At 37.3% G+C, this 26,202-nt stretch overlaps 1 protein-coding gene across 5 annotated transcripts in view; it reads right to left on the bottom strand.

Moving 5' to 3' along the window:
* Positions 1-26,202, bottom strand: part of PLCB4 (phospholipase C beta 4) — a 411,772-nt gene that overhangs the window by 362,410 nt on the left and 23,160 nt on the right. For 2 of the 5 annotated variants that reach the window (XM_082358981.1, XM_082358984.1), the window contains exon 2: positions 21,933-21,987. The exons of the other annotated variants lie outside the window; for them this stretch is intronic. The gene's annotated coding sequence lies outside the window, so the exon portion shown is untranslated. The remainder of the gene's footprint in view (positions 1-21,932; positions 21,988-26,202) is intronic. 5 annotated transcript variants of the gene reach the window in all.

Below are 26,202 nucleotides of genomic sequence, written 5' to 3'. Positions count from 1 at the left end.
TAGCATACGGTATTTGTTTTTCTCTTCCTGACTTACTTCACTCTGTATGACAGTCTCAAGGTCCATCCACTTCACTACAAAAAACTCAATTTCATTTCTTTTTATGGCTAAGTAATATTCCATTGTAAATATGTGCCACATCTTCTTTATCCATTCATCTGTTGATGGACACTTAGGTTGCTTCCATGTCCTGGCTATTGTAAATAGAGCTGCAATGAACATTGTGGTACATGACTCTTTTTGAATTATGGTTTTCTCAGGGTATATGCCCAGTAGTGGGGTTGCTGGGTCGTATGGTAGTTCTATTTTTAGTTTTTTAAGGAATCTCCATACTGTTCTCCATAGTGGCTCTATCAATTTATATTCCCACCAACAGTGCAAAAGAGTTCCCTTTTCTCCACACCCTCTCCAGCATTTAGTCTTTGTAGATTTTTTGATGATGGCCATTCTGATCGGTGTGAGGTGATATCTCATTGTAGTTTTGATTTGCATTTCTCTAATGATTAGTGATGTTGAGCATCCTTTCATGTGTTTGTTGGCAATGTGTATATCTTCTTTGGAGAAATGTCTATTTAGGTCTTCCACCCATTTTTGGATTGGGTTGTTTGTTTTTTTGATATTGAGCTGCATGAGCTGCTTGTATATTTTGGAGATTAATCCTTTGTCAGTTGCTTCATTTGTAAATATTTTCTCCCATTCTGAGGGTTGTCTTTTCATTTTGTTTATGGTTTCCTTGGCTGTGCAAAAGCTTTTAAATTTCATTAGGTCCCATTTGTTTATTTTTGTTTTTATTTTCATTTCTCTAGGAGGTGGGTCAAAAAGGATCTTGCTGTGATTTATGTCATAGAGTGTTCTGCCTATGTTTTCCTCTAAGAGTTTTATAGTGTCCGATCTTACATTTATGTCTCTAATCCATTTTGAGTTTATTTTTGTGTATGGTGTTAGGGAGTGTTCTAATTTCATTCTTGTACATGTAGCTGGCTAGTTTTCCCAGCACCACTTATTGAAGAGGCTGTCTTTTCTCCACTGTATATACTTGCTTTCTTTATCAAAGATAAGGTAACCATATGTGCATGGGTTTATCTCTGGGCTTTCTATCCTGTTCCATTGATCTATATTTCTGTTTTTGTGCCAGTACCATACTGTCTTGATTACTGTAGCTTTGTAGTATAGTCTGAAGTCAGTCTCCTCTGATTCTTAACACTTCCAACTACACAATAAAAAAAATGGTCACAGTTGTTGTTAAATGCTAAGATTCAAGGATATTTTTGTGATAAAGGAAATAAAGAATGGGTGAAGGGAACAAATGGAAACCCATTTGTATTGATAATTTGGGCTAAACTAGAGGCAAATACATGTCTCCCTATAACTATAGAAAAATATTTTAGATAATCAACCATGGAGGAAAGGTACTAGTAATACTAGTAAAGGTACTGGTGACCTTTAAGAAACATTAAATACACATTACTATTTTGTAGTGGAAAAAAGACTTGGGGAAGGCAATAAACTACTCTAAATCAAAGCAGTCATTTCTATATGGAAGAAAAGCCAATCTGGGAGAATTACCCAGAACCATCTATTCTTCTAGGCTATTTTTACAATACAGTAAATAAGACGCTATTCTTAAATGAACTGCCCACCAACAGGAGAAAATGAGCCATTTGCATTAAAAGCAGCCTATTTTCATCAGGACTTCCCAAAGCAAACAAGTTAGTCTTGGCTTTGGGAACTGTGAATCCACACTCTTCAACAGCAGTAGTCCAAAATTAAAGGTTTGTTCAGAGCGGTGGGTGGAAGGCAAAACCAAAAGGAGTATAAACACTTTATACCTCAGAACCTTTCAAGACAATCACCAAGGGCTGAAATGATCTGTCACCTGGGTTAGGCCCCAGCTTTCTACACAGAATCTTTATACATGAACATTTTGAAAAATCACAAGGAGGGAAAGCAATCTGGAGGAAAAAAAAAATTTTAAGTGCAAAACATTCATACTATGTTAAGTGCGAAAAGCAGGTTACAAAAACATGAGAACTCAATTTTACAAAACGAACAGAAACAAAAGGTGCTGCTCAGTACCGGCTGCAGGACACACCTGTGTAGTGTTAGCAGGTGCATTGCCAACTCGGGGCTGTGCCCAGTTAGTACTTCCAGGGTTGTCCCCGCCATTCCTCCCAGGTGGAGGAGAGTCCTGAGGGGGTCCACCCTGGGGAGGGCATGTATGACAAAGCTAAGTCTAACATGATTCAACCTGACATTTTCCAAACACATGTGACCATGGAAAGCATTTTTTTTTTCCCCAGAACATCTATTAACATTCTTGCCAGCTCCCCTTGGAAACAGTTTGTTAAACACAGAAGAACTTATTATTTAATAAATACAGGTAGATCTAGAGAAAAAGACTAAAATACCAAGCGTGGTGACCTGTGGGTTGTGAGATTTCAGGTTATAATACTTCCCCAAATTTTCTACAACAAACATGTATTACCATCATCGTTCAAAAAAAAAAAAAAATGCAATGCCTTAGGATGATGAAAGTGCTACACTGTTGCACTTTATTTTAAACCATTCACTGATGAAAAGTACATTTGATCCTTCGGATGCCAATATACTAACTTGGAGAAAAGGAGAAAGATCGGGCAATCTGTAGATTGCCATGTGTACACCAGCTATAAAAGAACTGTGGTCAGCTTAAACACCACTCTCAGGTTTCTGCTGTTCTATGAAAATAAATGAAGCAGGGAGTCCAGCCCTGGCGGGAGATGAAGGGGAACGTTTGTGCCTCTAATTTCCTGTTTATTCTCTCAGATGCCAACCATTACACGCAGCCATTGGGAGAAATTTTAAACGTGTAGCGATAATCTAAACACTGTTCTGTTTATTTCCCCCCCACAAAAAATAGTGTAAATAGAAGGGAAATCACAGCTTGAGAGACATTTCTATGTATGTGTGACAATAATGCCTATATTAGTAACAATGGAAAGACATTTAAATCCCATATTTTAGAGACCCAAGTTTTGTTGAAATAAATGCTCACTGGTGTAAATAATCTTTTCAATCAAAAAAACATTTTTTTTGCCTATCTTCAACTATAATGTTTACTGAAAAACTTTTTAAAAATACCACAATTCCAAGCAAAATAGTTGAAAAGTGTACATTAGCCTTGATAGTGAACTCACTTTTTAGGCTGGGTTTCAAAATGTTCTATATATCAACACACAGCAAAAATTAGTTAAGTGCTATTGAGTAAAATATCCATTTATTAAAAATAGAAATGCTGCTAAGCTTCTCTGTTGAAAATTGTCCATAAACTTGAATAACGGATGCACAGAACATAAAACCTGGAAGCAAGAGGTGAGCCTGCCCCTCCACACTCATCACTCCCAATACTGAGGCCTACACTGGTTGAATGGCCCATTGAAGGTCACACTGATAGGGCAACATGAAGCCAGAGGACGCTTTCCAGAAGACTAAGGTCTTGGAGCCATAGCTGATAACTCTCTGGGTTAATTAAGACAATAACTGCATCTCAGCTCTGACAAGAACAAAGAGATAATATTTATGTGAGAAAGAACTAAGTGCATCTGTGGCTGGCACACAAATCTTTCCCTTCACTTTAACTTGTTCTGCCTGTTTTCCAAATAACTCTTGGCTAAGGCCAAAAAAATCCTCCTGCTATTTTATCTGAACCCAGCTTTCACAATTTGATAAGCACTAGAATATGTGTATTGTGTGTGTGCTGCAGTGGGGGTGCGGGTGGGTAGGGGAGGTTTCAAAATGTTTATTATATCAGGAAGCAATCATTTTTGTCTGTTACCAAAAAAAAAAAAAAAAATCATTCTATTTCCCAAACTTATACAGTCAGACCCCACATGAATTCCCTACCAGTGAAAATGGTCAGATTTCCCCTTCCAAGTCGTAACGTATATTTTATTGAAATATGATTGATTTACAATTAAAATTACATTTTAAAGTTTTATTTTAAGATTTTATCAATATTTTCTAGAGAAAGTAACCAAAAATGTGGTCATTTTTTAATCAAATCAATGCCTAGAGAAGAAAATCTGGCACAACTACTGTCACTTTTTTAGTAGCATAATTTTATGAACTTCTATTGTATTCAGTGTCAGAGACATGAATTCACACCTCTTTCCCTGAAGGAGATCACGGCATATTGTTTTAAGTACCAGGAAAACTATTCATCTATGACAAATGTACACCTTTCAAATCTATCCAAGCTAAAGCTATTGTTAAAGGCAGCTAACATTTTTCTGGTGTCATATTTCTGGAGACTCAACAAAGTTTACCAGGCAACTGGTTTCTATTCCCTATACATCATACATCTCCCACAACCAGCAGCTTCAAGCACTCTTTCCGATCCTCCTAGGTTGGTTTTCCATTTCTAACTTCTCCTTTCTTTCTTTCTCTCTCTCTCTCTCTCTCTCTCTCTCTCTCTCTTTCTCCCCCAATTCACTTTCTCAGCAGGCTTTTCCCCCAGGGATGTTCCCTGCCAATGTGTAATCCAAGTTTGGGCAGCTGCATCTGCATTAACCAGCTTTATAATTAGTTCAAACAATCTGACAGGACATGGAAAACCTGTCTTTCAGTAATTTTAGTTTCTTTCTCTTTCCTTTTTGGCTGCAATATCCAATTTTAATGGTAGGGTATATATTTGACATTCCTGACAAAGAAACAAGAAGACACTGTTCCTTTTGAATTCTCAAAATAACAATAATTAGTATCATCATCATCATCTCCATGCTTCACAATTCACACATCAATAAGGAAATTCACGCTGATGCTTTCTGTTGGTTGGACTTTCATCGCAGCATCCTGTTCGGTCAAGTCACGGTCTCTTCCTTGCAGCCCTCTGATTATTCCTCCCTCCTTATGACACTTGTTGGTTGGCCTCCAAGACACCCCATGCCCTTGGTGTTCCTCCTACTTCATTAGCTCTCTCTTATCCCTGATCTCAATATTAATTCTTCCTGATCTCCCTGCCCTTTAAGGGTGAGCGCCCTTGGGCTTAGTGCTCAGATCTCTTAGTTTTCCATACGCATTTACCTCTTTATTGACCTCACCCAGACTCACACTCGCACACTTACACACCTTCAGCCCAGACTGCTCCCTGAATTCCAGACCCTTCTATCCAACCATCTGCTAGTCATCTTCTCTTGGATGTCTAATGGGAATCTCAAATTTAACATATCCAAAGCCACCTTCTGATCTTCCCCATTCAAACCTCATGTAATGCAGTCTTCTTCATTCTAGTAAACAGCAACTCCATCCTTCTAGGAGCCCAGGTCCAAAACCTCAGAATCACCATTACCACCTGCCTCTCCCTTTCTCATACCTACATGGAATCCATGAGCAGATCCTAGTGATTCAAAGCAGATCAAGACCCTGACCCCTTCAAACCACCTCTACCCTTCCCACTCTCATCCAAGTTAATATCATCCAGGTCTTCCCTGGTTATCACAATAACCTGGTATCTGATTTTTTCCCTTCTGGACTTGTCCCCTTATAGTCTATTCTGAATTCAGCAGTTGAAAGATGTAGGAGAATTTTACACAGTAATTTTATAGCTGATGAACAGTTTATAGAAATACATAAGATACATATAAATATATATTCTATACACATAGAATACATATGTAAATATATAGAAAGCAATGTATAAATACATAGAAATGCATTTGAGATTTTATTTTGAATATTTTTCATTTTCTTTTCCTGACTATTTATTTTTATTGTATTTCATAAGTGTTTCAGTCACAGACTGGGAAAAAATGGTCCTTCACCAGATATATTTTTTTTATTTTTATCATTTCAATTATTAAGATATACCCATGTTGGTTTAATTGGCACTTTGATTGCATACTTTTTCATGTGTTTGCTGGCTCCATATTCATTATCTTATGAATTACCTGTTAATATTTTTCCCCACAATTCTATAAAGATGTTCTATCTTATTGAAAAAATCATAATAACTGTTTGTACATTAAAGATATCAGCCCTTTGTTGATCATATACTATGCAAATATTTCCCCAGAACATTGTCTCTGCAACAAGTTTAGATGGTTTTCCACTACACTAAAATAAAATAATAAAGACTTAAAATGTGGTATGTAGTTTCATTTTCTTTATCCTTTCCTTCATGGTTTCTACTTAGAGATGCCTGTCCTACCACAAGATTGTAAAAGTAATCATCCATATATTTTGCTCATACATTTATAGCTTACCTTGTTCCATGTATTATTTTTGTCCCCTAGAATTATTTTTGCATGAATTGTTTGGTAGGGATTCTGCTTTATTTTTCCAGATGACTAGGCAGGTGTCCCAACACCTTTTATTGAATAATTCATCTTTTTCCTTCCAATCAGAAATACCAACCTTATGACATACTAAATTACCATATATACTAATCCAAAAATAGACTCTCTGTATTTTATTCATTGAAGTATTCTTTTACCAATACCACTGTTCAATCATCACTGACATAGTATTCTTTAATATTTGAGACGGCAAGTACCCCTGATAAATATTTCTTATAATTTTGGAAGTATTTTATAGGTTCATTCTTCCAGAAGAACTTCAGAATTTTTTTAGCAAGTTCCCCAGTTTTGATAAGGATGGTATTATGTAGTTTAATTGAACAAGAGTGAAATGTATGCATTATTGTAGTGAATCTTACTTTACAAGAACAAAGTATCTCTCTCCACTTATTTTAAACTTATTTTATGTCCTACAATTGAGTTTTATAGCTTTCCTCACTTAGTTACTACACATTTCTAAGTAAGTTACTTCCAACATTGTACAGCTGGATTGTTATTGTAAATGGAATCTCTTTTTAACAATATTTTCTAACATTCATGTTGGTGGTTAAGTCATCAATCTATTTTTACTTATTTACTTTATACCCAACCAGCAACCGTAGTCAACAACCACAGTGCTTCTAATAGGTTTTCAAGTGAGTCTAAACATATTCTGTTAATTCTAGTCACACTTTCATTTGTTAAAAAAAAAAATTCAAAAAAAAAAAAAAATTCAGGCACTTATTACATGTATCTCAAGGTATCACTGCAATTGAATATTAATATTGTATAAAAAATATGGACCCCTCCAAGGGACATAAAATCTACTAGAGATTATAAAACACATATATATGCATATATTATTGTCTAAGAAACTGGGAGGTCTTTAAATGGGATACAGTTAAAACGTACTATGGGAGACTACAGAAGGATACATTACAGTAGGATGGAGAGTTTAAGGAAATCTTCATGAGAGGCTAACATTTATTTTAAGCACAGAATGTCAAGATGCGAAAAGATCAGAGGGATAATATTCTAGAAAGAGAAAAAAATACATATGATCAAAGGCAAAAGAAGAAATATCCCCAACTTTGGCCAGAGCACAGGGTATGCTAAAAAGAGATTAGAGTAACTTGCTTCTTGTTCGGTAGAAAATGGGGAACTACTGGATGAATACAGCTATGCTTTTAGGAAGATGAATCTGGGGCAGGATGCAAACATGGGCAATTTTGGGGAGAGAAGCACTGACACAGAGTATGCTGGTTTTAAAATACAGGTCCAAAATCCTTTGACACCCCTTCCATTGAGAGGTGGGGTCTATGTCCCCTCCCCCTAAATCTGGACTTTGTGACTGCTTGACTGATATAATCCAGTAAAAGTGACACTGGGCTAGTTCCCAGGCCCACACCTTAAGAAACTGGCAACTTTCACATCCTATCTCTTGGGACACTAACTCTTGCAACTCAGCCACCATGCTATGAGGAAGCCCAAGCAGTCTGTGGAGAACCCACATGGAGATAAACTCAAGTTCCTGGTCTTTAGAACGAACTTAGCAGGCATGTGAGTGAATTATCTCAGAAGTGGATCCTCTAGCACCCAGTCAAAATACTCCAGCTGATGCCACAAGGAACAGAGACAAACCCTCTCTGCTGGACCCTGCCCTAACTGCGGATTCAAGATTGCTGTTGTTTTAAGCACTTAATTTTGGGGTGGTTTGTTGCATAGCAATCGTAACAGGACAGAGACCAATTTAGAGGCTCTCACAATAGTTCAGATCAATAAGATTAAGAAACAACTTGAAAAGCAGTGTGAGAATGGGGGAATAGAGCTAGACACCAGCAATATTCTGAAGATACAAACAATAGAAGGACTGCAGCCTAAAATTACAATTAAAATCTAGCCCCTTAATTATTCACTGAACAAGAATTAAGTAAGTAGACACTATTCTTTACTAATATTTTGCAATTGCACATTGTGGTAGATTAGAGTATTTTAAAGCCAAAAGCCACTCCCTCTCCCCACCCACCCCAACACTCCCCAATGGAAGAGTATACTTTCCTGCCACATTGATATCAAGCTTAGCCATGTAACTTGCTTTATTTATCAATGGTATGTGAGCTGAAATGACAGTGGGTCAGGTCCAAGTAGAGGCCTTAAGAGACACTGCAAGTTTCTGCTTGATCTTTACACTTCTGCCATCACAGAGGAACATGTCCCATGCAAGTCTTGGAGAGATACATGCAGAGCAATCCTGAACCCAACCCATGGTCTGGAGCCCAGCCCAGGTAAGTCAAATCCCAGCCAAGCTACAGATGCACAAGCAAGAAACACTTATTGTCACACATAAGTAACAAAATATAAATAAGTAATTGTAATAGATAAATAATTGAGTATTGTTGTATGCCACTGGTTTATCATATAGAAATCACTGTGTCTGACAAATATACTTACTAATCTTTGGGAATTGCCCACTGCCACCAACTTATCAGAAATGTATAAGATCATAATCCTAATTACCAACACTTAGAGATATGCCCTCACTTAGAGAAATATGTATAGATATATATACACTGATATTTTAAATGCTTCCATTTGGTTGAATTAAGAGGCAAAGCTTTCTGTAGATGGAACCAAACGAGAATTTTTTAATAAAGTATGCAATTTTTTTTTCTAATCTTTGATTTCTTACTATAACCACCCACTCACTGGATGGGAAGGGGATTTTCTGGTACAAAGTAGTAAATGTGGCAAAATGGAGATACTCTAAAAACAACCTTTTTGGGTTAGTATACACAGCAGTTCTCGAAGTGTGGTACCCAAAGGGATCTGGGAGGTCAAAAGTATTTTCATAATGATACAAGGACATGATTTGCCTTTTTCACTCTCATTCTCTCACAAGCTGGAGTTTTCCAGGGGCCTCAGCATGTTTTATATCTCAACAGACTGACTGCAGAAGCAAATAAGAGAATCCAGCTATCTTCTATTAAGCCAGAAATTAGAGATTTGCAAAAATTAAAATTTTTTTTTAAAAAACAGTGCCATTCTTCTCACCAAGCTTGTTTTGAAAAATATAGCAATTTTTTATTTAAAAATTGTTTTTATGTTAGCATAAAATGAGTTTATTATTAATTAAAATTAATTAATAAAGATAAATTTTTAAGTGTCCCAAAATGGGGACATTTCCTTTCTAATATAGCAAATATTTATGATATAAGCCACATGAACTAAAGCTGTTCAGAACCCTGAAAAATTTTTAAGAGTATAAGGGGCCTGAGACCAAAAAGTTCAAGATACATGCTATACTATGGCCCAGAGTACACACCAATGTGTTAAAAAGTACAATGGAAAAGCAGACTTTAAGAAGAGCTTTGGGGGCTCCTATAAGAACAAGTCCTAGACTTAAATATCATCACCTTCATAATTTAGACAGAAGTGACAGCCATGTGGCTCCTTTGTGCAAACTTTTTACTTTGTTCATAATAATCCTGCTGAATTGTGCCTTTAAATGTTAAAGAGTATGTCAAGGGTTACAGAGTGTTGACACTAAATAGTCTTATTTTTGCTCAAGCTGCTACACAGAGCTTATAAGATGCTCTGGCATTATTATGGGGGGAAAATGGAAGTGTATTAAGTAAACAGAAATGAACTGTTAATAGAGTAGTTATTTGTGTTTATTAAGTACTTTTCCCCCAAAGGACTCAAAACATTTCAAATATATGAGCATACATAAAATCTCTGTTAATAACCTCACAGGTACACAGTTGCTTTTACCACATTTTAGAAGAGGAAAATGTTATTAGTTCATATACAGTAAACTACAAAGCAGAAACATCAAATCCCTAACACCTCCTCTCTGCCAAGCAGTCATTTATACATCATGGCAAATGCAAAATGGATAATCTCTTGAACCACCACATTTGAGACTTCTGAATGAGCATCAAATAATTTTTCCCTCTGTTTTAATATAAGATGATTTCATAGCATCCTTTCCACCTTCGTTGTCTGCCTATACAGCCTACATGAACCCATTAAGCCTGGAAAACGTTTTCTAATAAGCCTATCAAAGATTTTCTATACATTTCTATATATGAAGTGAAAATTAGCCACTGAACTTGGATACTAAGGCACCACAATCTTCATGATGATCCAAGAAGATTAAAAAGTCACTCAGGGCTTCCCTGGTGGCACAGTGGTTGAGAGTCTGCCTGCTAATGCAGGGGACACGGGTTCGAGCCCTGGTCCGGGAAGATCCCACATGCCGCGGAGCAACTGGGCCCATGAGCCACAACTACTGAGCCTGCGCATCTGGAGCCTGTGCTCTGCAACAAGAGAGGCCACGATAGTGAGAGGCCCGCGCACCATGATGAAGAGTGGCTCCCGCTTGCCACAACTAGAGAAAGCCCTCGCACAGAAACAAAGACCCGACACAGCCAAAAATAAATAAATAAATAAATTAATTAATTATTTTTAAAAAAGCGTGTATTCACTAACCACACCCTTACTACAGCTGCAAGTTAGCCTTTAAAAAAAAAAAAAAAAAGTCACTCAAAATGCTAAATCTACATTTTACAAAACTAGCAAATTGTTTTTCCATGAGTCATTAAGCTCTCCTTTATCTTAGGCCTATCTGTAAACAATATGAGGTAATATAGTGTAATATGTGCGCCAGCTTTTCCAATAGTTTCATCATAATTCTGTATAACTCATACTACTATTCAGTGAGGAAAAAGGTTCCAGATAATCAGCAACTAAAAAAAGAAAAATGTCAGCTACCACCTGTTAAGAAGAAATGATGAGTTTATATGGTTGAATGAGGGTGTACAAGAGTAATGTCAGCTTCTGGAACAAATAGGTCCAAAAATATATAAGGCCTCAACACAACAGAAATTTATTTCTCTCTCTCTCTCGTGTTCATATCTTTTTTTCATTGCATAGTTATTACTGGGAAAGACTGCAAATATTGATCAAAGATTTTCTCTTCAGGAATATGTGGGTGTTCTGGCTAGTGAAGAGCCCTCTTTCACACAATGATGGAGACCCAGGTGTCTTCAATCCTGTCTCCCCACCATCCACTATTGGCTTCACAGCCATCTACATCCAACCAGAGGAAGAAGGGAGACAGAGCACAGAATCCTTGTCCCAGATTTGACACACATGATGACACAATGGTTACACAGCTGCTATGTGTGCCAAAGTAGGGAAGCAGCACACAGGAAGAACAGACAATGTGTTTAAACATAATGTAAAACAATATGCCAGAAGATTGGTTCAAGATGGCAGAGTAGAAGGACGTGCGCTCACACCCTCTTGCGAGAGCACTGGAATCACAACTAACTGCTGAACAGTCATTGACAGGAAGACACTGGAACTCACCAAAAAAGATAACCCACATCCAAAGACAAAGGAGAAACCACAATGAGACAGTAGGAGGGGCACAATCACAATAAAATCAAATCCCATAACTGCTGGGTGGGTGACTCACAAACTTGAGAACAAGTATACCACAGAAGTCCACCCACTGGAGTGAAGGTTCTGAGCCCCATGTCAGGCTTCCCAACGTGGGGGGGTGCGGCAACGGGAGGAGGAATTCCTAGACAATCAGACTTTGAAGCCTAGCGGGATTTGACTGCAGGACTTTGATAGGACTGGGGGAAACAGAGACTCCACTCTTGGAGGGCATACACAAAGTAGTGTGTGCATCGGGACCCAGGGGAAGGAGCAGTGACCCCACAGAAGACTGAACCGGACTTACCTGCTAGTGTTGGAGGGTCTCCTGCAGAGGCGGGGGATGGCTGTGGCTCACCGTGAGGACAAGGACACAAGCAACAGAAGTTCTGGGAAGTACTCCTTGGCATAAGCCCTCCCAGAGTCTGCCATTAGCCCCACCAAACAGCCAGGTAGGCTCCAGTGTTGGGTTGCCTCAGGCCAAACAAGCAACAGGGAGGGAACCCAGCCCCACCCATCAGTAGACAAGCAGATTAAAGTTTTACTGAGCTCTGCCCACCAGAGCAACACCCAGATCTACCCACCACCAATCCCTCCCATCAGGAAACTTGCACAAGCCTCTTAGACAGCCTAATCCACTAGAGGGCAAACAGCAGAAGCAAGAAGAACTACAATCCTGCAGCCTGTGGAACAAAAACCACATTCACAGAAAGATAGAGAAGATGAAAAGGCAGAGGGTTATGTACCAGATGAAGGAACAAGATAAAAGCCCAGAAAAACAACTAAATGAAGTGGAGAGAGGCAACCTTCCAGAAAAAGAATTCAGAATAATGATACTGAAGATGATCCAGGACCTCGGAAAGAGAATGGAGGCAAAGATCAACAAGATGCAAGAAATGTTTAACAAAGAGCTAGAAGAATTAAAGAACAAACAGACAGAGATGAACAATACAATAACTGAAATGAAAACTACACTAGAAGGAATCAGTAGCAGAATAACTGAGGCAGAAGAACGGATAAGAAGACAGAATGGTGAAGTTCACTGCTGCAGAACAGAATAAAGAAAAAAAGAATAAAAAGAAATGAAGACAGCCTAAGAGACCTCTGGGACAACATTAAACACAACAACATTCACATTATAGGAGTCTGAGAAGGAGAAGAGAGAAAGGACCTGAGAAAATACTGGAAGAGATTATAGTCAAAAACTTCCCTAATATGGGAAAGGAAATAGCCACCCAAGTCCAGGAAACGCAGAGAGTCCCATACAGGATAAACCCAAGGAGAAACATGCCAAGACACATAGTAATCAAAGTGGCAAAAATTAAAAACAAAGAAAAATTATTAAAAGCAGCAAGGGAAAAACGACAAATAACATACAAGGGAACTCCCATAATGTTAAGAGCTGATTTCTCAGCAGAAACTCTACAAGCCAGAAGGAAGTGCCATGACATATTTAAAGTAATGAAAGGGAAGAACCTACAGCCAAGATTACTCTACCTGGCAAGGATCTCATTCAGATTCCATGGAGAAATCAAAAGCTTTACAGACAAGCAGAAGCTAAGAGAATTCAGCACCACCAAACCAGCTCTACAACAAATGCTAAAGGAACTTCTCTAAGTGGGAAACACAAGAGAAGAAAAGGACCTACAAAAACAAACCCAAAACAATTAAGAAAATGGTAATAAGAACATACATATTGATAATTATCTTAAATGAAAATGGATTAAATGCTCCAAGCCAGAGACACAGGATCGCTGAATGGATACAGAAACAAGACCCATATATATGCTGTCTACAAGAGACCCACTTCAGACCTCGGGACACATACAGACTGAAAGTGAGGGGATGGAAAAAGATATTCCATGCAAATGGAAATCAAAAGAAAGCTGGAGGAGCAATACTCATAGATAAAAAAGACTTTAAAATAAAGAACGTTACAAGAGACAAGGAAGGACACTACATAATGATCAAGGGATCAATCCAAGAAGAAGACATAACAATTATAAATATATATGCACCCAACATAAGAGCACCTCAATACATAAGGCAACTGCTAACAGCTATACAAGAGGAAATTGACAGTAACACAATAATAGTGGGGGACTTTAACACCTCACTTACACCAATGGACAGATCATTCAAACAGAAAATTAATAAGGAAACACAAGCTTTGAATGACACAATAGATCAGATAGACTTAATTGATATTTATAGGACATTCCATCCGAAAACAGCAGATTAAGTGCACACGGAACATTCTCCAGGATAGATCACATCTTGGGTCACAAATCAAGCCTCAGTAAATTTAAGAAAATTGAAATCATATCAAGCATCTTTTCTGACCACAACACTATGAGATTAGAAATCAATTACAGGGAAAAACGTAAAAAACACAAACACATGTAAGCTAAACAATACGTTACTAAATAACCAAGCGACAACTGCAGAAATCAAAGAGGAAATCAAAAAATACCTAGAGACAAATGACAATGAAAACACGACAATCCAAAGCCTATGGGATGCAGCAAAAGCGGTTCTAAGAGGGAAGTTTAGAGCAATACAAGCCTACCTCAAGAAACAAGAAAAATCTCAAATAAACAATCTAACCTTACACCTAAAGGAACTAGAGAAAGAAGAACAAACAAAACCCAAAATTAGTACAAGGAAAGAAATTATAAAGATCAGTGCAGAAATAAATGAAATGGAAACAAATAAAACAATAGCAAAGATCAACACAACTAAAAGGTGGTTCTTTGAGAAGATAAACAAAATTGATAAACCATTAGCCAGACTCATCAAGAAAAGGGGGAGAGGACTCAAATCAATAAAATTAGAAATGAAAAAGGAGAAGTTACAACAGACACTGCAGAAATACAAAGCATCCTAAGAGACTACTACAAGCAACTCTATGCCAAAAAAATGGACAACCTGGAAGAAATGGACAAATTCTTAGAAAGGCATAACCTTCTAAGACTGAAGAAGGAAGAAATAGAAAATATGAACAGACCAATCACAAGTAATGAAATTGAAACTGTGATTAAAAATCTTCCAACAAACTAAAGTCCAGGACCAGATGGCTTCACAGGTGAATTCTATCAAACATTTAGAGAAGAGCTGACACCCATCCTTCTCATACTCTTCCAAAATTTGCAGAGGAAGGAACACACCCAAACTCATTCTATGAGGCCACCATCACCTTGATACCAAAACCAGGCAGAGATACTACAAAAAAAGAAAATTACAGACCAATATCACTGATGAATAGAGATGCAAAAATCTCAATGAAATACTAGCAAACAGAATCCAACAACACATTAAAAAGATCATACACCATGATCAAGTGAGATTTATCCCAGGAATGCAAGGATTCTTCAATATACACAAATCAATCAGTGTGATACACCATATTAACAAATTGAAGAAGAAAAACCATATGATCATCTCAATAGATGCAGAAAAAGCTTTTGACAAAATTCAACACCCATTTATGATAAAAACTCTCCAGAACGTGGACATAGAGGGAAGCTACCTCAACATAATAAAGGCCATATATGACAAACCCACAGAAAACCTCATTTTCAATGGTGAAACACTGAAAGCATTTCCTCTAAGATCAGGAACAAGACAAGAATGTCCACTCTCACCACTATTATTCAACATAGTTTTGGAATTCCTAGCCACAGCAATCAGAGAAGAAAAAGAAATAAAAGGAATCCAAACTGGAAAAGAAGAAGTAAAACTGTCATTGTTTGCAGATGACATGATACCATACGTATAGAATCCTAAAGATGCCACCAGAAAACTACTAGAGCTAATCAATGAATTTGGTAAAGTTGCAGGATAAAAAATTATTGCACAGAAATCTCTTGCATTCCTATACACTAATGATGAAAAATCTGAAAGAGAAATTAAGGAAACACACCTATTTACCACTGCAACAAAAATAATAAAATACCTAGGAATAAACCTACTTAGGGAGACAAAAGACCTGTATGCAGAAAAGTATAAGACACTGATGAAAGAAATTAAAGATGACACAAACAGATGGAGAGACACACCATGTTCTTGGATTGGAAGAATTAATATTGTGAAAATGACTATACTACCCAAAGCAACCTACAGATTCAATGCAATCACTATCAAATTACCAATGGCATCTTTTACAGAACTAGAAGAAAAAAATCTTAAAATTTGTATGGAGACACAAAAGACCCCAAATAGCCAAAGCAGTCTTGAGGGAAAAAAACAGAGCTGGAGGAATCAGACTCCCTGACTTCAGACTATACTACAAAACTACAGTAATCAAGACAATATGGTACTGGCACAAAAATAGAAATATAGATCAATGGAACAGGATGGAAAGCCCGGAGATAAACCCACACACCTATGGTCAACTAATCTATGACAAAGGAGGCAGGGATATACAATGGAGACAAGACAGCCTCTTCAATAAGTGGTGCTGGGAAAACTGGCCAGCTACATGTACAAGAATGAAATTAGAACACTCCTTAACACCATACAGAAAAATAAACTCAAAATGGATTAGAGACCTAAATGTAAGATCAGACACTATAAAACTCTTAGAGGAAAACATAGGAAGAACACTCTTTGACATAAATCACAGCAAGATCTTTTTTGATTCACCTCCTAGAGTAATGGAAATAAAAACAAAAATAAACAAATGGGACCTAATGAACTTAAAACCTTTTGTAAAGCAAAGGAAACTACAAACAAGACAAAAAGACAACCCTCAGAATGGGAGAAAATATTTGCAAACGAATCAATGGACAAAGGATTAATCTCCAAAATATATAAACAGCTCATGCAGCTCAATTTAAAAAAAACAAACAACCCAATCAAAAAATGTGCAGAAGACCTAAATAGACATTTCTTCGAAGAAGACATACAGATGGTTAAAAACACATGAAAAGATGCTCAACATCACTAATTATTTGAGAAATGCAAATCAAAGCTACAATGAGGTATCACCTCACACCACTTAGAATGGGCATCATCAGAAAATCTTCAAACAATAGATGCTGGAGAGGGTGTGGAGAAAAGGGAACTCTCTTGCACTGTTGGTGGGAATGTAAATTGATACAGCCACTATGGAAAACAGTATGGAGGTTCCTTAAAAAACTAAAAATAGAATTACCATATGACCCAGCAATCCCACTACTGGGCATATACCCAGAGAAAACCATAATTCAAAAAGACACATGTACCCCAATGTTCATTGCAGTACTATTTTTAATAGCCAGGTCATGGAAGCAACCTAAATGCCCATCGACAGACGAATGGATAAAGAAGATGTGGTACATATGTACAATGGAATATTACTCAGCCATAAAAAGGAATGAAATTGGGTCATTTGTAGAGACGTGGATGGATCTAGAGACTGTCATACAGAGTGAAGTAAGTCAGAAAGAGAAAAACAAATATTGTATATTAACACATATATGTGGAACCTAGAAAAATGGTACAGTTGAACCAGTTATAGAGAAATAACAGAAATAACAGAAATAGAGACACAGATGTAGAGAACAAACGTGTGGACACCAAGGGGGGAAAGTGGCAGGGGGGGTGGTGGTGTGATGAATTGGGAGATTGGGATTGACATATATACACTAATATGTATAAAATGGATAACTAATAAGAACATGCTGTATAAAAAAATAAAGTAAAATTCAAAAATTCAAAAAAACAACAATATGCCACAGTCTACTTGTTCTAGAAAACAAATAAAACTGCCTAATCCATCTAGCTGGTAGGAATCAGATATGGTATAATTGTTCACAGTCAACAGTTTTGATTAGACTCTGAGTGTAAGAAACAGAATTATAAACACCAATCTCTAAAAAAAAAACAGAGTCATTCCATTATTAACCAAAGTGGGATGTTTATAATTCTGAGATATGTATTCTTTCATTAAAGGATAATGAGAGGCTTTCTTTCCATTACAGAATATTGGGATATCTTACTTGTGTTATGACTAATTTAAGGGAACACTGATGTCTGGTTCTCTTGATGTTCTTTAATTATCCTGTTATTATTACTCCACGTAGAGGAGGATGTCAGTAAGAATACGCAAAGCTAGTCTGGGCTCCTTACATACTTAGAAAGGCTGATTTCCTTAGTATTTCTCTTTTGTTCTCAACAGCTGACTCAACGGGTATAGACACAGACCTGCTATCAAAGCTGCCGGCCCTGGTAACACAGCTGGCTCCTGTCCATGGCCACTGATGCTGCTTTGTGCACCAGTGATGGGCAGAATTCTAAACCATCTTCTGCATCTCTGAGTCCTCACTCCAGAGGCACAGTCCCAGCTTTGGCAGGCCTGAAGTCCTGTGCTCCTTCTAGCAGGCAGAACTCAGGGAAAACAAAAGTAGGCATTTCTACTTGGAAATCTAAGAGGAACAGGGCTGTCTCACCCACCCACCTTCAAAAATGATGGATTCCCCCAAATTCAGGAGAAGGATCCAGATGCTAGACAGCCCAAATTGTGACAAATGTCTACTACAGACATGATAAAATGTTAACAACTTTAATAGACACAGACTCCTGCCACCTGTCATGAGATGTGGGCTGTTATCAGAGGGAGAAAACCTGGAAGAAGATTATGGGGGAAACGATTTTCTACTCATGCCCTAGGGTTTCAAGTCCATAAAATCCCCGAAGACTCTACCAGGCAAACCAGGCTTTGTCTTCTCCATTCAATGCCAAGACCTCAGGATAAAGCTACTAAAAGTGGTAGGGAATAGTCCTAGTGATGACAGTCATTCCCAGCACTGTCTAAAAGAACTTTCTGTGATGATGAAAATGTTCTATGTGTTGTCCGGTATGCGGCCTCTAGCCACATGTGGCCATTGAGCACTGAAATTGTTGCTAGTGTGAATGATAAACTCAATTTTTAATTTTCTTAATTTAAATTTAGATTTCAATAACCACATGTGACTAATGGCTATCACAGTGGACAGTGCAGGTCTACCCTTCCTGGTGGTACTGAACCAACCCAGTGTATAAGAAAGGAGACTGAAGTCTTTTAGAAGGAAGTTGCTTCATTGCCCTCAGCAACCCAATCTAATATCGTAGAAAAATATATGTGGGTATTTCTTTCCTGAAACTGTTTAAATACATTCTGGCTCTGTTTTGGCTGGATCATGGGTTCAGTCCTAACCTGATTTAAATATCCTCACAAAGTTCTAGAGCAACAATTCTAAACTTCTCTGATTATGAGAACCCATAATTTTATTTCATTGAAGTAGAGTTGATTTACAATGTTGTGTTAATTTCTGCTGTACAGCAAAGTGATTCAGTTACACATATATATATTCTTTTTCATATTCTTTTCCATTATGGTTTATCACAGGATATTGAATATAGTTCCCTGTGCTATACAGTAGGACCTTGTTGTTTATCCATCCTATATGTAATAGTTTGCATCTGCTAATCCCAAACCCCCAATACTTCCTTCCCCCTCCCCTCCTCCCCCTTGGCAACCACAAGTCTGTTCTCTATGTCTGTCAGTCTGTTCCTCTTTTGTAGATATGTTCATTTGTATTGTATTTTAGATTGTACATATAAATGATATAGTATTTGTCTTTCTCTTTCTGACTTACTTTGCTTGGTATGATAATCTCTAGGTCCATCCACATTGCTGCAAATGGCATTATTTCATTCTTTTTTATGGCTGAATAATATTCTATTGTATATATGTACCACATCTTCTTTACCCATTCATCTATCGATGGACATGTAGGTTGTCTTAGCTATTGTAAATAGTGCTGCTATGAACACAGGGGTGCACGTATCTTTTCAAATTATAGTTTTGTCTGGGTATATGCCCAGGAGTGGGGTTGCTGGATCATATGGCAACTCTATTTTTAGTTTTTTGGGGAACCTCCATACTGTTTTCCATAGTGGCTGTATCAACTTACATTCCCATCAACAGTGCAAGAGGGTTCACTTTTTTCCACACCTTCTCCAGCATTTATTATTTGTAGACTTTTTAATGATGACCATTCTAACCTGTGTGAGGTGGTGAGGACCCATTTTTAAAGTCAAAATGAGTTATTAACTGTTTGTAGTAGTTGTACTTTACCTCCTGTTAAGAAAATCTATTATAGTAAAGAGCTCCTCTTAATTCAATAGCACTTATATTCATGTATATTTCCTCATAACAGCAGCAACTATATAGGGTTTTCAAATAGTCATACACATAAACACAGGATACATTATTTATTTAATATACGAGCAATCCTTGATATTACCATGGATTCTAGGACCTCTTACAATCTCCCACTGTCTCCTGGGCTCTGTGCACACAGGTTAGGAGCCCTCTTTTAAAGACCATGTTCCCAAGTATCCACCAGATATGTGATATATGTTGTACAGATGTAGGTCTTTGTTCACAAGAGGGAGTTTGGATTGGTATTAGAGAAATGAGAAAATGCAACTTTTCTAATGCTTGGAAGTCAAATTTTTTCAATGTATATCTGGTAGCAGATGTACAATATAAATTATTTATGCTGCAGTGAAGCTCAATTATCATTCTAGCTGCAAAGAAGATCAAGGTCTAACAATTTGGATTTCCTAAAAGTGTACTTTTATAACTCAACTTTTATATAATGTTCATCAGCTCTCTGCCTGTGATTAACTCATGTTTCTCTGTGTCATCTTTGAAGACAAAAACCTGAAGAAATAATTTCTGGAAAAAATAAAATAAAGCAAATATTTACTTAGTAATTCTGCAGTCACTTCACTGTAAGTAATCTGCATAGAGCAGATTTCTGAAGTCCATTTGTGCAGCAAATTAGCTGCAATTTCTCCATTTAATATCTCTATTTACAAATACACTCCTGTAGTATTTATGTCCAAATGCTAAGTGTACACTGGTGTTTCAATTTATCTTAAATAGGACAAATATTTCATCTCAGTTTCACCTCCTCTATTTCCAATTCAGAGATAAGAAAGCATGTTTGTTCTCCACCCCACATTTCCAAAGATCTAGTCCATGTCATAATTCTCCCTTTTTGCTATCTAGAGGTAGGTGATGTTTTATAAGTGATATATGGGTAACTAAATTTGGGAGCTCTGGCAGAGAGGAGAACTGAGCCATCCCCTGGCTGGAGATGGCCATGAGCTGGACAAGGTCCTTGAAAGCTGGAGGTGAAAAGCCACTTTTATGAAGCTGACAGAAGAATGAAGACAGACCCCATCAGCTTCACAAATCTGTGATTATAAAATAGGGAAAAATGTTTCCACACCATAACTTCTTTGCCCAAAGATCTAAGAGCTAATCTCCTAAAATCTGAGAGGAGACTGGAGGGACACATTGAAGGATAGTGGTCCAAGGTCAAGTTTGACTGCTGGGATCTTGGAACATCCCAAAATCTCAGAGGTAATCCTGTGGTTTGGGGTGATGGCCACATCAGACCCATCACAGCACTTGTGTCTACAGCTTTCCCAGCATCTATACAGACTTCTGGACACACCACTCTCATCAGAATCAAAGTCCCCAAGCATATCTTTCAGAACAGAAGAGCCAACAGATGTTGGTCCATATGACAGAGTAAAGGTTACCAGGAAAACAAAGCAACTGCTAGGCTAGGAGCTCCATCCATGAAATTTAGTAACCTCTTGGAGACTCTGTATAGATTACCAAAAGGCTCCATATACCTAGAGTGGCCACGACCTTGTTATAGCTGATAAAGTATCAAGCAAATCACAATCCATGCTCTGAGAAAGAAATCTCATAGAAAAAATGGAAGATGTGACAACTTTGGCCACAGACCATTGTTTATTTCCAAACTCTCTGGGCTTCCCAGAATGATGTCACCCACTGAAAAAATAGGAACATATTTCATCCACATAGGTTGAAATTGTCTATTTCAATAAAAAATGTGCCTAGTGAGAGACATTCACTTATTACACATCACATGCATTGACTACTGTAGATAACAGCTATTCACTCAAAATAGTCGTTCTTTAAAAAGCCTGGAAAACTCAATATTGAATTTAGAAAGCTGAATCTGAGGTTTTAATTCAACTTACAATGGCATGCATTAGCTGCCTAAAATTGGTTCCTCAGTTAAATAGCTTGGGTTGTAATTTATTCAAGATAACAAATTTTTTTAAAAGTCATAATAAGTTAATTTTAAAAGCACAGACACCTACCTTTTTAAGAAAGATCATGTTTCAGGATTCCATAGCATAGAGAAACCATCTTTTCCTGTGGGGAAAAAGAAGAAAGACTATCCACTAATAACAGAAAGTAGCAAAGGTGAACTTTTAAGACCGGCTATAATTTCCTCATGTTACGGTTTCAGTTACAACATTCACAACTGCAATCTATCATCTTAGACTTAAAATATTTCTCAATTTCTACCTAAATGAAATATGTTAAAGATTTTGATTCCAAAGACTTGATTTCTGGGAATTCCTGGTGCTCCAGTGGTTAAGATTCCACACTTTCACTGCCTTGGGCCCGGGTTCAATCCCTGGTGGGAGAACTAAGATTCTGCAAGCCACGCAAAAAAAAAAAAAAAAAAAAAGATGATTTCTTAGGAGCAAATGGGAAAAATAAATGGGAATTTTTCAAAATTAGAATTTGAATATTCACTTCACATCTATCCCAATGTCATATCCTCAAACATTTTAATTTCACGAAGTAAATGTATAAATGAAGAAGTAAATGTATAAAACTCCACTCCTATTTCAATATTCCCAGTGGGAAATGATGTGAGGAGATTGTAATAGCCTGTGCAGGTAACGTAATGTAACAGAATCATAAGCTACTATCTCCTTCTGTTAAAGCATTTTTTATTGTCCAGACCAATAAGCCATTTAAGGGCTCTGTTTTTCTTAGCTTAGACTTTTGGATTAAGAAAAACATATAAAGGAAAGTAAAGCAAAATAGGATCCCTCAACCTAAAATATGACACAAATGAACTTTTATGAAACAGAAACAGACTCACAGTCATAGAGAACAGAGTTGTGGTTGCCAAGAGGGAGGGTAGGATGGGGGGTGGATTGGGAGTTTGGGATTAGCAGATGCAAACTATTATATATACAATGGATAAACAACAAGGTCCTACTGTAGAGCACAGGGAACTAAATTCAGTATCCTGTGGTAAACCATAATGGAAAAGAATATGAAAAAGAATGTATATATATATATGTGTGTGTGTGTGTGTGTGTGTGTGTGTATAACTGAATCACCTTGCTGTATAGTAGAAATTAACACAACATTGTACATCAACTATACTTCAATAAATTTTTTAAAAGGATACCTCTAGTTTTATTTTACATTTACTATTTACAATAAATAGTTGACATAAAAACCTATTAGTCACTAATAAATACTAACTTTTCTATTCAAAATTACTTTTTGTTGTACATTAAATTATTCTAATATTTTGACCTTATACACTCAAGCCCAAATAAGGAAGGGAATGGTTTAATTTAATGCAAGTTAATCATCTACTACTATTAACAATTTCCACCAAATCTAAGTAAAACAGCTAATGGAATAATGTTCACAAGAATGTAATTCTGACTCTGACCCTGATGCGTTAGGTTCCATGTGAAAAGTAATTTAACTTCCAGTGGGGGATGTGTAGATTCAGAAACAATGACCACGATTTCTGAACCAAAAGAGCTCCAACGATTTGAAATGACCACCAAGTCATAAATTCAAGGCAATCACAGCCCAGAGGACTCATACACACACACACACGCACACACACACACACACACGCTCACACACACACACACAAACATCCAATGGGGACTCCTAGATTAGCCTGTGCTTTTTTAGGCTGCCCCTTCTTTTCAGACAATCAAAATCCTTTCTAAACTTTAAATAAGAAATTCTCCCAACATCTTACCTTAAGGAGCATGAATCCTGCAACCACACCCATGCCTGCAAAGAGCCAAGGCTGAATACGACCCTCTTGGCTACATTTAGCTCCAGAACCTCTTTGCTTTAAAGCAACACCAATTCCCCACATGGAATCCCTAGATTAAACGAGCATCTGGGACCTCTTCTCTCCTGCTTCCTTAACTTAGACATCAGCCAGCATTACTCTCTCACTGCCAGTGTAGTATTAAGTGTCATAGCTGCCCATTCTATTTTCTGAAATCGCAGATACAGATAAGTCCTGCTAACAAAAGAAAGCCAAGACAGACTGATGACTAATCTAGAAACATGGGTCAACATGCACACACTGAGCCAAACCCTAATCTCTGGCTTAGTAACCACTGGGATGGGGCTCCTTGCAGATCTTTAATTCATAACTGGCTGTCCAGAAAAAAATATGATATCTAGGATTTGTCTCCAAACAATCCAGTTGGGGTCGTAGATGGGAAGTGAGAGATGAAACAAAAGCGACCATGAGTTTGCTGTAGTTTGACGATGAACACATGAAGGTTCATTATAATATTTGTTCTACTTTTAAATTTAAAATTTTCCATGACAAAAAGTTAAAACGAATGATCACCCAACGAAACTCATGTGTGAAAATATGAGAAAGAGAGGAATACACAGACCATAAATACCATAACCTTGTTTTCCAAACACCCTTCACCAAAAATGGAAAATCTAGGGAAATAAGCAAAAACATTTTTAATTGAATATCACACTAGGAAAAATGAACAGCCTGCAGTTATGGTTTTATAAATGAAGTAATAATGGCCTTAAAGCTTCCTTTCAATATTTCAAAAGCCAAATTAGAGGTATGTATTTAACTATAATAAAGCTTCTTTTTTTTTTTATTTTAAGTATCTCTGATTTGAAATAAGTGATATCAACATAGAAACACTGGTTATCTCATGCTTGTCAGAAATTGTTGGTAGTTAATATGCCTTTGATTAATATAAGTGGGAAAATGGATGACCTACAACTAATATCAACATGATCTGTGTCATGAACAAATATCCTATTAAACAAGAGATCTGAGAGGACACCATTAAAAAAAAAAAAAAAAGCGTCCTTTATTGGTGCAAACTTCGGGACCACAGATATAAACCATCATATCTCCAAACCACTTATGCTACCTGAGAGATCTGTCACTGGGAATCAGCCAAAACATGGGCACTTTATATATGAAAACCACTGATTTGGCCAGAATTTGGAAGAAACTAGAAGGGGTTATACAAGGCCAGAGTCCAGTTTCCACAATAAACGGGGAAAGTCACATACCAAGTAAAATCATCCTCACAGCCTTGGAATTTGACTGACTGACCCTTCCAGACACCACTACTGGAAATCTAATTCTGGACATAAGTTAAAAAGCAGATTTATGTCATGGTTTTGGGAAAGACCATGTGTCAAGATGTGCCACGCCTGCTTCAAAGATGAACCGGGACAAGAACAAACTTTGGTTCCCTCTGACCAGAGTATGCACAAGACCCAACACTGAAAATCCTAACATGGGATTTGATGATTTGGAAAAAAAAAAAAAAAAAAGTAGTTGACGGTTTTCTTTTTCAAGTTTTCCAGGCCTAAAACAACCTGTTTCCTTTCCAGTAAAGAAACAATGCCAAATTCTGAAAAGGAAATTTGTCTGACTTAATGGATAAGCACATAAAAGCTGGAAAAGGGAGTATTAGGGGAAAACCAGTGCAACTTGGCCTTAGGAGACAGACCTCCAAATTTATTGGTATAAACGGACTGAGGGTCAGAGAAGGGAGTGTGGGGGTAATAATTATGAACGAGTTGCGCGATGGAGGTCAGCTAAACAAAACTGAGTTTTTGTCAATTTGAAAATCATGGTTCCAGCAATTTACTACATGAGCTAAGAGAAACTTCCATTAGCTTACACCCATACTCACGTATTTTTCATTCAAGCAGCCATAATTCGAGGCCTAGTTTTATTAAATTTGGAATAGTATAATACAAAGTCTTATGCATTTAATAAATATTTGTCAGATAAAAGAATTAATGAGGTGGTTACTTATACCACACCATGAAATCTAAATCAAAGGTCATTAGAAATGACAAAAATAAAATCCCCAGGTACAGTGGTCATGGCTATTTGTCTAACCAACATTCATAACCTTAATTTTCTTCTGGAGGGGGAGGCAATATGTCAGGCTAAAATGGTCTGTTCCCCAGACACCCTTAGGAAAATGAAGGGGAAGCCATGTGACACAGTTTTGACCAATGAGATGCAAGAAAGAAGGCTCTGAGAAAGTCTGCAATCAAGATATGAAGACATCCCCTTCCCACTTTCTTGGGAATAGCTTCTGGACGGTGCAGAGCCATCTCATCACCATGGGGACAAAAGCCAGATGATAAAGAGTGAAAGACAGAAAGAGCCTGGTTCTCAGTGGCATTGCTGAGATGCTGCCCCTCCCAAAATGTCTGGATTCCTAACCTCACACTTCATGTTAGGTGTGACTTCTTTGAGTTTAAGCTGCTGTTTTCTATAATTCACAGGCAGAA

Source organism: Balaenoptera borealis (genome assembly GCF_965194805.1).
Source record: "Balaenoptera borealis genome assembly, chromosome: 16".
Lineage (NCBI taxonomy): Eukaryota > Metazoa > Chordata > Mammalia > Artiodactyla > Balaenopteridae > Balaenoptera > Balaenoptera borealis.
The sequence above is the reverse complement of the archived record's forward strand: the minus strand, read 5'-3'. Positions and strand labels throughout refer to the sequence as shown.